Genomic DNA, 12,048 nt, shown 5'->3' with positions numbered 1-12,048 from the left:
CGTCTCTGTCTAGGACAGGAAGAGTTAGTTTATCTAGATTCCCCAAAAATCAGAACTGGAAAGATTGACCAAAATCTAATTAACAGTCCAGTGTAGAAGGTGTGGTTATTGTGTTGGATACACTGTCTCTAGAGATATTCTACAGGGAACAAGCATCTCGCTGCCAGTAAAACAGATGGATAACAGCTGACTTCAGACTGACAGAACTATGCCCACAGACTAGGCTGGGTTACTGACTCTTCCTAGGCAGCGAAGAGTTAATGATCACTTCAGTCCAGTATTGTAAGTCCCACTACACCCATCAGCTCCTGGTTTGTCATCGAGCTCCTACACTGGAAAACACTGCGTCGCAATCCGGGAACAAAACTGAAGATCAGAGCAGTGCAGGGCCAGAACAAGGCTTTATCCTCCTAAAATCTCCAAACCCAGACACCTGCGGGTATCAGCTCGTCAGAGGCAGTGAAGGGTTAACTCTGCTCCAAGCTGTGGGCTGCTCCTGACTAATCCTGCGCCTGACTGTCAGCCCTCACCTTTCCCAGGAAAGCAGAGACCAGCGAGGGAAGAGCAGAGCAGGAGGAGGGGAGGGGCAGTGTGGATGAGGCAGATAATCTCATATCAAAGGGGCGCCAAGTTATGAGAGGGCAGCTGTCTTTCTGTCCTAATCCTCAACTGAGCCTGACACTCTCACCCTGCTGCACACTCCTGCCTGACACACTCTCACCCTGCTGCACACTGCTGCCTGACACACTCTCACCCTGCTGCACACTCCTGCCTGACACACTCTCACCCTGCTGCACACTCCTGCCTGACACACTCTCACCCTGCTGCACACTCCTGCCTGACACACTCTCACCCTGCTGCACACTGCTGTCACACTCTCACCCTGCTGCACACTCCTGCCTGTCACACTCTCACCCTGCTGCACACTGCTGTCTGACACTCTCGCCCTGCTGCACACTCTTTGCCTGACACACTCTCACCCTGCTGCACACTCCTGCCTGACACACACTCACCCTGCTGCACACTGCTGTCTGACACACTCTCACACTGCTGCACACTGCTGTCTGACACACTCTCACCCTACTGCACACTGCTGTCTGACACACTCTCACCCTGCTGCACACTGCTGTCTGAGACACTCTCACCCTGCTGCACACTGCTGTCTGAGACACTCTCACCCTGCTGCACACTGCTGTCTGACACACTCTCACCCTGCTGCACACTCCTGCCTGACACTCTCACCCTGCTGCACACTCCTGCCTGACACACTCTCACCCTGCTGCACACTCCTGCCTGACACACACTCACCCTGCTTCACACTCCTGCCTGACACACTCACTCTGCTGCACACTGCTGTCTGAGACACTCTCACCCTGCTGCACACTGCTGTCACACTCTCACCCTGCTGCACACTGCTGTCTGAGACACTCTCACACTGCTGCACACTGCTGTCACACTCTCACCCTGCTGCACACTGCTGTCTGACACTCTCGCCCTGCTGCACACTCTTTGCCTGACACACTCTCACCCTGCTGCACACTCCTGCCTGACACACTCTCACCCTGCTGCACACTCCTGCCTGACACTCTCACCCTGCTGCAGACTCCTGCCTGACACACTCTCACCCTACTGCACACTGCTGTCTGACACACTCTCACCCTGCTGCACACTCCTGCCTGACACACTCTCACCCTGCTGCACACTGCTGTCTGACACACTCTCACCCTGCTGCACACTGCTGTCTGACACTCTCACCCTGCTGCACACTCCTGCCTGACACACTCTCACACTGCTGCACACAATGCTTGAGCACAGGAACGAGACAGATTGCACTGAGAGTTTTATACCTGCAATCCTATGACTCCCCACAAGGGGTCAGTGCAGTAGTAGAGCAGAGCAGCAGTAAGATCGCTGCTCAACAAAGCAAAGGCCTTGAGTCTGATGGGCTGACAGATGAGTGAGAAGCTGGCAGTAAAGTAAGCAAGAGAAAGTGAAAAGACAGGAAGGAGCTCTGTGGATGAAAAGAGCAGGAGAGAAGGATGTGGAGCAGGAGGGAGAATGGAGAGTGACAGGGGGACTCTTTTTCCCTTTGTCTCCCCTCTCTCTTGCAGCCCCCTCCTCCCTCTCCCCTGCTCCCTCTTTCCTTTCTCCCTGCTTCCTCTCCTCTCCTCCCTCATTAGTGCCTGAAGTGATTTAAGGTCCCTGCGCCGACACAGGAAGTGAAATCACTGGCGCCAAGCGGAGTGAATGATGGGTGGGCTCTCCACACAGGCATGGGGACCACGCTGTGTCACGCACACGCACACACAGCCATGGGGACCACGCTGTGTCACGCACACGCACACACAGGCATGGGGACCACTCTGTGTCACGCACACGCACACACAGGCATGGGGACCACGCTGTGTCACGCACACACACATACAGGCATGGGGACCACGCTGTGTCACACACACGGACACACAGGCATGGGGACCACGCTGTGTCACGCACACACACATACAGGCATGGGGACCACGCTGTGTCACACACATGGACACACAGGCATGGGGACCACTCTGTGTCACGCACACACACACACAGGCATGGGGACCACGCTGTGTCACGCACACGCACACACATTCGAAAGGAATAGTGGCCTGTCTCCATCCACAGAACCCCCAGAGCACAGAACCCCAGAGCAGAGAACCCCCAGAGCACAGCACTCCCAGAGCACAGTACCCCCAGAACACAGCTCACCCAGAGCACAGCACCCCCACATGAAAAAAAGAACAAATCTGTTTTTTGAGCAGGATTATAAATGCAACCCTGTGAGTGTTTCTGCGGTGTCACAGCGAGGTTGTGTCTGAGTAAGATCATCCCTGTCCGCCCTGACAGCCGCAGAGATTAAAGACCTCCCCCCCCAGCCCCCGCAGCCCCAGCGCCGCGCGCAGGTGTCTGAGCCGCGGAGACAGGAGACAGAGACGCAGGACAATGGCTCGGCCTGTGTCCTCGCACCTGCAGCAGGCCTGGGCGGGGGAGGTGACAGACCGACCGTGGCTGGAGGGGTCAGTGACAGACGTCAGGCCTGGGCTGCACTTCAAACACAGGGAGGCGCTGGTGCTGATGGACACACTCTGTCACTCGAGAGAGGGGGAGGGGGGGGAGAGGAAGGAGAGTGTCTCTCACTTGTCTCCCTCAGTGTGAGAGGTACCGGGAACACTAGGAAACACAGGTGTTCACAATCCTCAAAGACACGGACAGGACGATCCCACTGAAGAGCACGGTCCTGCAGGCCTGAGACTGGAGACACTCCACACAGAGAGGAGTGGGTGTCTGGTTCTAACCCTCCAGTCACTGAGCTCAGTCTGCTGAGCAACCACACCAGTATGACGAACCAATGGCCTCTTCTCCCTTACAGATGAACATGTGTTTCTGTGGAAAAGCCATGACAGAGTTTGTGACAGGTCCACAAATAAAAAACAACTTGTAGGATCCAGCCAGCACAGCACTGCAAGCCTTGTGGTTACTTACTGCAGTTTCGCTGCCTGCTGTATTTTAAAAGAGGAGGCACGATGCACGATCCAGTTAAGATACAGAAATATCTGGCTGGCTTCTTTGTTACCTTCCCCTCCGATAAACCAAAGCCATTTGGTTCAAAATGCTTCTGACAACCAAAACCAACAAGTCTTTGATAGTGATAAATCTGCCTCCAGCTCAGAGCGGACTCCCTGCCTGATGACGAGCAGGGGCTGCACACAGAGGAGAAGGGAGATTTACAGACTGTCGCCAGAGACATGCAGAGAGAGATCAGGCTGAGCACACAGAGAGAGAGATCAATCTCACTGTTACACACTGACACACAGTCACACATTGTCACACATTGTTACACACTAACAGACTGACACACAATGACACACTGTTACTACTGTCACACAGTCACACATTGTCACAGATTGTCACAAATTGTTACACACTAACACACACTAACAGACTGACACACACTGACACACAGTCACACACTAACACACACTAACAGACTAACACACAATGACACACTGTCACACACTGTCACACAGTCACACATTGTTACACACTAACACACTGACACACACTGACACACGAGTTGTCTAGCGATCGACGAGTCTAGCGCAGGGGTGGGGTCGCTGCCTCAGGCTCCAGGACAGCCCATCGCCGTGACTGGGCAGCCCTGGACCCCTGGCCACACAGCCCTGCCCCTCCCCCATCTGCACACAGCTGCATCTCGGCTCCAGCTGTGTTTGAGGGCCGTCGAGAAAAACAAACAGCCCCCCCCCGCCGCCCCTGCGAGCTGCCAGGAGTCCCCGGCCTGTCAGGAAACATTCCCGGGCGCACCTGCTTCCTGTGCGACACTATTATTTGCTCCCCCATCGTTGCTGGCGCTGCAGCCCTCTGTCCGTGTCGCCATGGAGACTCCCATGGCAACATCGCCAGCCGACCGGTGCAAGGATGCAGGGAGAGAGGCAGGGGCTGCGTCTCTCTCGGCTCGGGGGGCGTCAGGCTGGGGCGCGAGTGGGGGATGGGAGACACCCCCAGCAGCAGGCTCTGACAGGAAGGCTCTCCCTGACCTCTCCCTCCCAGCAGGCGCTTCCTGTCAGACCCCAGCACACTTCCTGTCCGGCTGGCGGGTGCGGGCAGCGTGGGCCTGACAGGAAGCCCCCACTCCCTCGGCGAGCGCGGAGCCGTGCCGCGCGCTGGCACGGCGTGCCACTCTGGGGACAGACCCGCGGGGCGGCGAGGGCCGGGCACGGTGGCGCAGCACGGGGGAGAGCACTCGCTGGCTGCAGCTCGGGTTTGCACTTTAAATAAGCAACGTGATGAAAGTGCTTCCATGGAGTAACTGGGGCCTGAGGCGGACCGAACCCTAGAGAGCACCCCAGTTCCCCAGGAGCTGGGCTGGGGCTCTCCAGCTCCCACAGTTTCGGAAACAGCCCAGCCCTGTGCCGCAGGCTCTCGGTCTCTCTCAAGCTCCTCCATTGTTAATGGGCTGGAAAAAAACACCAGCATCTGATGAAGTAATTCTTCCATTTAATAAGCTGAGATCACAGTGACCACTGGAAACACCCTGTGGCTCAAAGAATGAACACATCAGGACTCATCCAGCTTTCCTGGAGTTCTCTCTCTCTCTGGGCAGTAGGAATCTCTCCTGGAGTTCTCTCTCTCTCTGGGAAGTAGGAATCTCTCCTGGATCTCTTTCTCTCTGGTCAACAGGAATCTCTCCTGGATCTCGCTCTGGTCAGTAGGAATCTCTCCGTGATCTCTTCCTCTGGCCAGTGCGTGCTCCTCATTAGTTACTGGACCAGCTGGCTGTCTTTCTTCTGAGTCTTTAACAAGTGAGGTGTGTTTAACAGACCTGAAACGTCTCAGCCAATCTGGTTCAAGACTGTAATAAGTGGAGTTCACAGGGGTTCACAGACTGTGCTGGATCATGGTGAAAGCATGAGAAACGGCAGTGACAGCACTGTAAGACACAGAGGCCCAGGGAGACATGTAAGACACCAGCTACATCTGGGCTTCTGTACTGGCAGCACCAAGACAGGAGTCACTCACAGGCAAGACAGCCAAAGCACCGCAGTGCAGAGACTCTTCAACAAGCCCTTTTCACAGCTCGTCCCTCAGAGGCTCCAGAGCCCCACACACAGCTTCGCATCTGTCTGCTTGCTCTCTGCTGTCTGCTCTCTGCTCTCTGCTATCTGCTCTCTGCTCTCTGCTCTCTGCTCTCTGCTCTCTGCTTTCTCATCCAGGGCTCAAGCTACTGCAATAACAAGGCCCAGCACACACTCCTGCAACTCTTTGTGTACAGACGTGGCTCCTGTGCTGCCAGCTTCTTCTGTCCCTCTGGTCTCACCGGAAGACAGAGTGCGAAACGGTTAAAAGCAGAGAAGAAGAACTGAATTGAAAAGAAATGAAAAGAAACCGAGAAGGGAGAGGCTAGGAAACTCTAACCCCGTTCCTCTAGTCCCGTGAGGAGTTCTCTAACCCCGGGACATTTCTCGGAGAGCAGAGTGACTGACAGCGTGTCGGGAGGCACAGAGAGGTGCTGTGGTCCTGCCCCCCTACCCTGCCGTCCATCCATTAAGCTCCTGTGACCCCGACTGCCCTGGGGGCCGGATATGAACTGTTTAACACCGGACGAACAAGACAGACCAGCTCAGCGAGATCTGGGAGAGAGAGAGAGAGAGACTGGAGAGAGAGACAGGAGAGAGAGACTGGGGAGAGAGACTGGGGAGAGAGACTGGAGAGAGAGACTGGGGAGAGGGAGAGAGACTGGGGAGAGAGACTGGGGAGAGGGAGAGACAGGAGAGAGAGACTGGAGAGAGAGACTGGAGAGAGAGACTGGGGAGAGAAGATGGGGAGAGGGAGAGAGACAGGAGAGAGAGACTGGAGAGAGAGACAGGAGAGAGAGACTGGAGAGAGAGACTGGGGAGAGAGACTGGAGAGAGAGACAGGAGAGAGAGACTGGGGAGAGAGACAGGAGAGAGAGACTGGGGAGAAAGACAGGAGAGAGAGACTGGGGAGAGGGAGAGACAGGAGAGAGAGACTGGAGAGAGAGACTGGGGAGAGGGAGAGAGACTGGAGAGAGAGACAGGAGAGAAAGGCATGAGAGAGGGAGAGAGACAGGAGAGAGAAACAGGAGAGAGAGACAAGAGAGAGAAAGGTGAGAGAGACAGGAGAGAAAGGCATGAGAGAGGGAGAGAGACAGGAGAGAGAGACAGGAGAGAAAGGCATGAGAGAGGGAGAGAGACAGGAGAGAGAAATAGGAGAGAGAGACAGGAGAGAGAAATAGGAGAGAGAGACAGGAGAGAAAGGCATGAGAGGGAGAGAGGCGGGAGTAAAAGACGGGAGAGCGAGAGCCTGGAGAGGGAAAGAGAGACAGGAGAGGGAGGAGAAAGGGAGAAAGACTGGAGAGAGGGAGCAGGGAAGGGAGATGGGAGATAATGAGAGCAGTGTGTGTTGGGGGCGCTCCGTCAGTGTGTTAGACATCTTCCCCAGTGGCTGCTGTCCTAATCCTGGTCCTGCTCCAAAAACAAACACGGTGCATTAGCCCAGCTGAAAGCCTGCAGCTCTCTGGACAGCCAGGCCTGTTATGACTCAAGCTTTCCTTTCTGTTTATTTTGTTATTGCCATTATTACTTACTCTGTTCTCACTAAAAAGCAAGTTTTTAAAAAAGTGACAGCTGTACTCTGAACCCCAGAGGAAGTGGAGCATTTAGTGCAGTTTTATATGGGAATGTATAGGCTGCCTGTACAGAGAGGAGATACAGTGTCACTATAAAGAGAAGATACAGGCTGTACAGAGAGGAGAGGTAGACTCTGACTGTACAGACAATACCGACAGGAGACACAGTGTCACTCTCCTGTCATCAGAGGCTGCAGGAGGAAGGAGGAGAGGGTCGACACCAGCTCGCTCCTCAGGGCAGCACACAAACCTGCAGCTGACGGAGTGCGGACTCTCCTCGTGACCCCGCGGCGACGAAGATCAGCCGCAGCCCGTGCCTGAATGTGTTCACCAGGACAGCTGTGCTCCTGCTGCATCCCTTCCCTCAGCTGCTCCCGAAAGGCCCGCGGGACGGAGATCCGGGCAGAAGGAGAGAGTGGGAGCTTCTCTCCTGTCTTCCTGCTCCTGTCTCCTCTCCCCTCTACAGCAGCTCTGCCAAGAGGGAGAGGGAAGGATAAACAATGGCATCAACAAGAAAGAGATTAAAAAATTCGAGGAGATTCGCGCGCTGTACCGATGGGCCGCCCTGGGGCTGGTCAGGCACAGCGGTAGCGCTGCGCAGCGTGGCCGCCAGGTGGCAGTGTCCGCCCGCGAATAGCGCCTGCCGGGCGGCCGCCTGGCGCTGTAACCGCCGGAGCGGTACTCATCCCTAATAGGCTATAATCATGTAAAGGGTATAATACATTTCTCCATGCCGACATTAAAATAATTACACACTCCATGGCTCTGTGTTTGTGTTTGTGAAGGTCTTTATTGCGTTTGACAGCTTTGGAAAAGGACCCAGACTCGTTATATCGATGTTTTCTTCTGGGGAAGCAGGGTCGTTAACAAAGAAATGAGAAGGTATACATGCATATATCCATACAGGGGTGCTGTTGAATATTCCAGGTTCCGTGACTTTGTGTGTGACCTTTCCGGAAAAAGAACTAATCCCGGAATATAATAGACTTTGGCGGAGATATGGAAAATGGCTGCTTCTTTATCGCGGTTGCCGGGGCGACCATCAGAGCGCGGGGCTGCTGGAGATGCTGTGTTATTAAACGCGGAGTTTGTATATATTGGAAAAATACAGCTTTTTGTCATAACGTGTCACTCACAGCCTCTAATACATAATGTTCACAGTCCTGCTCATAAACGGAAGCCTGTCTCCTATCTCTCTCTTTCTCTCTCGGTTCTTCACTGCCGCCGGAGTACAAAAGCAAATCCTCCGGGCAGAAAGGAGATGCAGTCGGTTTATCCCCCAGCCTGTTTGCATTCAGGGTCTTCTGTACACGGATCTCGGGATGTCAGCCGAGGCACGGACGAGAGGAACCAGAAACACGCTCACTGGCCGGATCCCGGCCTACTAAGAGGAAAGCCTTTTAACAGCCGTGCAAAGGCAGTGAAATCGGGGATTTAATAAACCCTCCCCCTTTTCTGTGCTTAAATAAACTATATATATACACCTAAGAGCTATGAGGTCTGTACGTGGGCCCTTTCAGACAAGAGCCCTAGAGAGTTTGTCCGATTTCAGCGAGTTCACTAACTGTGTGAAATGACCGTGTTGTCCAAGAGCTCACTGGAGGTACAGTCCGAGTGCACCGCGAGCACCAGCATGTCACTGAAAGCCTCCACTCGTGTTTTCGGTTGTGACTGAAACTTTTGTTACCTTTGTTAACTCAGTGCAGGTAAGAAAAGAAGCCCTCTTTCGTTCACACTGATCCTCACTCCTCCGGCTCGCCCGCGCACGAGCCGCCGATCTGTCGGCTTCACCGATCGGATCCGATCGACTAACCGGCGGGTTCTCGTGGTCTGGGACCCCGCTTGCTCCTCCAGACACCCCCCACACTGACAGGCTGCCCTTCTCGGACCCTGGCGTGCAGAGCTGTCGGGACTGACCGTGTGTGTGAAGGACAGTGGTCAGAATTTCACCGGATCACCGCAGTGAGTGGTTTCGCAGACAGGAAGCTGAGCGCAGACAGACGGCTTGCGCTCGGTGTCTCGGGCTGTCTGGGGCCCCGGCGCTGCGTGTATTAAAGATGGTTGCAAAGGACTGCAGTCGGAATCATATCGCGGAGGGGCAGACCTGTGTGATCTGAGGCTGGGGCAGCACGGAGGCCTTCCAGCTCGTGTCACCCGCCGGCGTTTCACACACAGAAATAGACGCGAAAAACTTCCTCGGCCTATTTTGCATAATTTCAGAATTCCGGGAATCAGTTATTCAAATTTCTGCTTAAAACGAAGCTGTCGGCGCGGGCCTGGGCGACCAGTGCCTCGTCTCCCTGCGGTCCGGTCACGAGTCCCCGGGGAAAAGACGTTTAATGGGAAACAAAGGCTTAGACTTTATCTGCAAAGTTAAAGGAGAGACTTACGAAATCCCGAGCAGAATCTGATTTATAGCTCACAGTGGAATGTTCAGAACATTGTGGAACATAGCCCCCAGCAGGAAAATAAAGTGAAAACAAAATTAGATAATAATAATAATTATTATTATAATTATTATTATTATTTTGCTGGCGCTGACATCCGCAACCCGCCTATTCTGCCGGGCACCTCGCGCCTCGGTCGGGAGCCCACCCTTTCCCCGTTAAAAGCCCCGGGTCCGAAAGACCGTGCTGCTCTCGTGCCTCCTGCGCGAGCCGGCTTGCCCTGCGTTCTACCTGCCTGGTCCTCTACGTTCCTGTCTCATTTTTCCTATTTTTTTACTTTTCATTGTACTTTTTTGTGACGTTATATACAGAGTCTATGAGTTTGGAAAGAAGCAAAAAATAAATTAAAGGTCTTCTTCTTCCTCCTCTTCACCATCATCAACGTCGTCATCATCATCATCACTATCATAATCATAGTAATAATCCCATACATCTAATAACAATTAAGAATCGGATTCCATAGGTGATAAACACGTCTGGGAATTATGTTTGAAGTTTCCTGTCGTTCTCAGTTCGCGAAACTGCGTTAGGGAAGTGAACGTGTCTGCAGGGATCAGGGTTCGAATCTCGAGCCGTCGCGTGCACACAGCTCGACAGACACAGCTCGAGCTGCCACCGGCACCGAGCCCTGGAGTCCCGCTCCTCTCGCGCTGAGCGCCGGTCACTTCCGCGCGTTTGAACGTCTCCTGTCAGGGCGGAGGAGCGATGAGCGGTCCGGTAAGACAATGAACTTAATTCCGCGGTTTTCTCACAGAAAGGAGGATTCTGTCTGGAAAAGTCGACAAGACTGCGTGTCTGCGCCTCTGGCGTCTCACCGGGCCAAGAAACGCTCCGAGCCCAGGTGTCGCAGATAAACATCATCACTGCCGGACGCCTGAACACGGGCTTCGCTTCGTGTTCGTTAGTTCGTCTGGCGAAGTTTCTGTCTCCGTGCAGAGTCTCAGAATCAGGGCTCAGCATCAGAGTAGTCAGACTGAATTATCGAGCGAGAGAATCAGCCCGTTCCTAACAGTGCAGTGGACCCGACCTCTTCTGTAGGGGGTTACTCTGACACGGTCCCCGCGGTGAAACAGATGCTGACCGGTCCAGGGTCCGGCCAGCGCCAGACCGAACCGTCCCGGCAGCCCCCGGACCGGCCCCCGAGCTCGTGAGCGGACACGAGCCAGGGTCCTCTTGACGAACGGGAGCGAGGGAGCCGAGTGGCACGTGCTCTGACACGAAGTGTTTTCCGATAGGTGAGTGTAAAAAAATCATTAATTCCACAGGGCAAACAGCTGAGATACACTTTATAAACTAGAACAGGAGGTGGGGATGACTTGTCTTCGTGACACTTTTCAAGTCGCTTGAAATAAAAAAACACCGTGTGAGTTAGTAATAGTAAGGCATCCGTCTAAATGTAGTTTTTAAAATCGTTTCTTCTGCGTTAAATTCTAGACTAACATCTGAAAATAATTCCAGGTTGACTGACATTGTTCTTGAGAACATAATTCAAAAGAAAATAGTTTAATTGTAAATTGTTTACACGCTGCACAAAACGTTTACACAGCATTTGAAGACCTTTAAGAATGTATATAAATACATGATTACGAGAACTATCGAAACGCAAAAATGTTTGGGGGTTTTCTTACTGGCGTTAATCTTTGTGCTCAATGTTCTGTAATCGAGGATGTCAATTTCTGCACCGACCTATTTCTCCTGGCGTGCAGTTTATAAGCGTTATACCTTGCGTGTTTTTGTATTTATTGATATGTATTTTTTTTTTCAGTTTCATGGGTTCTGAATTTTGCAAGTTGAAAGAAACTTTCATTCGTTCGAATTTCAGGTGTAGTCGGTAACTGCGCGCTGCAGCAACTGGAGGTGATGTCATAATCGAATACAGAGACGTCACCAGAGTTGGGATCGTTAATTATCCTGAGATAAACACCTGGTGCGCGTGGCAGTGTCATTATCACCTGCTGAATCTGCTGCTCACCCACGCTCAGATACTCACCTGACCAGTGATGTGATTTTTATTGATTATATTAATAATAACAAGATTAGCCAGAGGATAAAAGGGTATAAGGCGTCAAGATTTTTTGTTTGTAAGAGCCGACCTGCACGGTCACACACACACCAATTACTGCAGCATCAGTAGTTGCTGTACAAGAAATGGGTGAAGTCCAGGTGTTCTTGGAACGAGAGAGAAAATGTCGACCTTCTTTTCGTAAACACGCGCACAAACTCTGAAAAACCGGAGGGACACGGGGTGTAAACACACTGGGGTGTCAACACATTGGGGTTCATCCAACTTCGCACAGACCGCCAGGAGACAGCGACAGGATCGACAAAACGATTTTAATACAAGCGAGCTGTAGACATTAATGACACGCTATCAGCAGAATGGGGATTGTACAAGTAAAACAA

The 12,048-nt window shown here is 53.0% G+C and overlaps 1 long non-coding RNA gene across 1 annotated transcript; it reads right to left on the bottom strand.

The window, feature by feature from the left end:
* Positions 1-5,389: 5,389 nt before the first annotated feature.
* On the bottom strand, positions 5,390-10,861 carry LOC148662266 (uncharacterized). Its single transcript, XR_015939706.1, has 2 exons — positions 7,449-10,861; positions 5,390-5,479 (listed from the first exon to the last, which is right to left on the bottom strand). It is a non-coding gene; the product is annotated as an uncharacterized LOC148662266 (long non-coding RNA).
* Positions 10,862-12,048: the final 1,187 nt, after the last annotated feature.

This window comes from Lepisosteus platostomus, chromosome 6 (genome assembly GCF_059453375.1).
Source record: "Lepisosteus platostomus isolate fLepPlt1 chromosome 6, fLepPlt1.hap1, whole genome shotgun sequence".
Classification (NCBI taxonomy): Eukaryota; Metazoa; Chordata; class Actinopteri; order Semionotiformes; family Lepisosteidae; genus Lepisosteus; species Lepisosteus platostomus.
The sequence above is the reverse complement of the archived record's forward strand: the minus strand, read 5'-3'. Positions and strand labels throughout refer to the sequence as shown.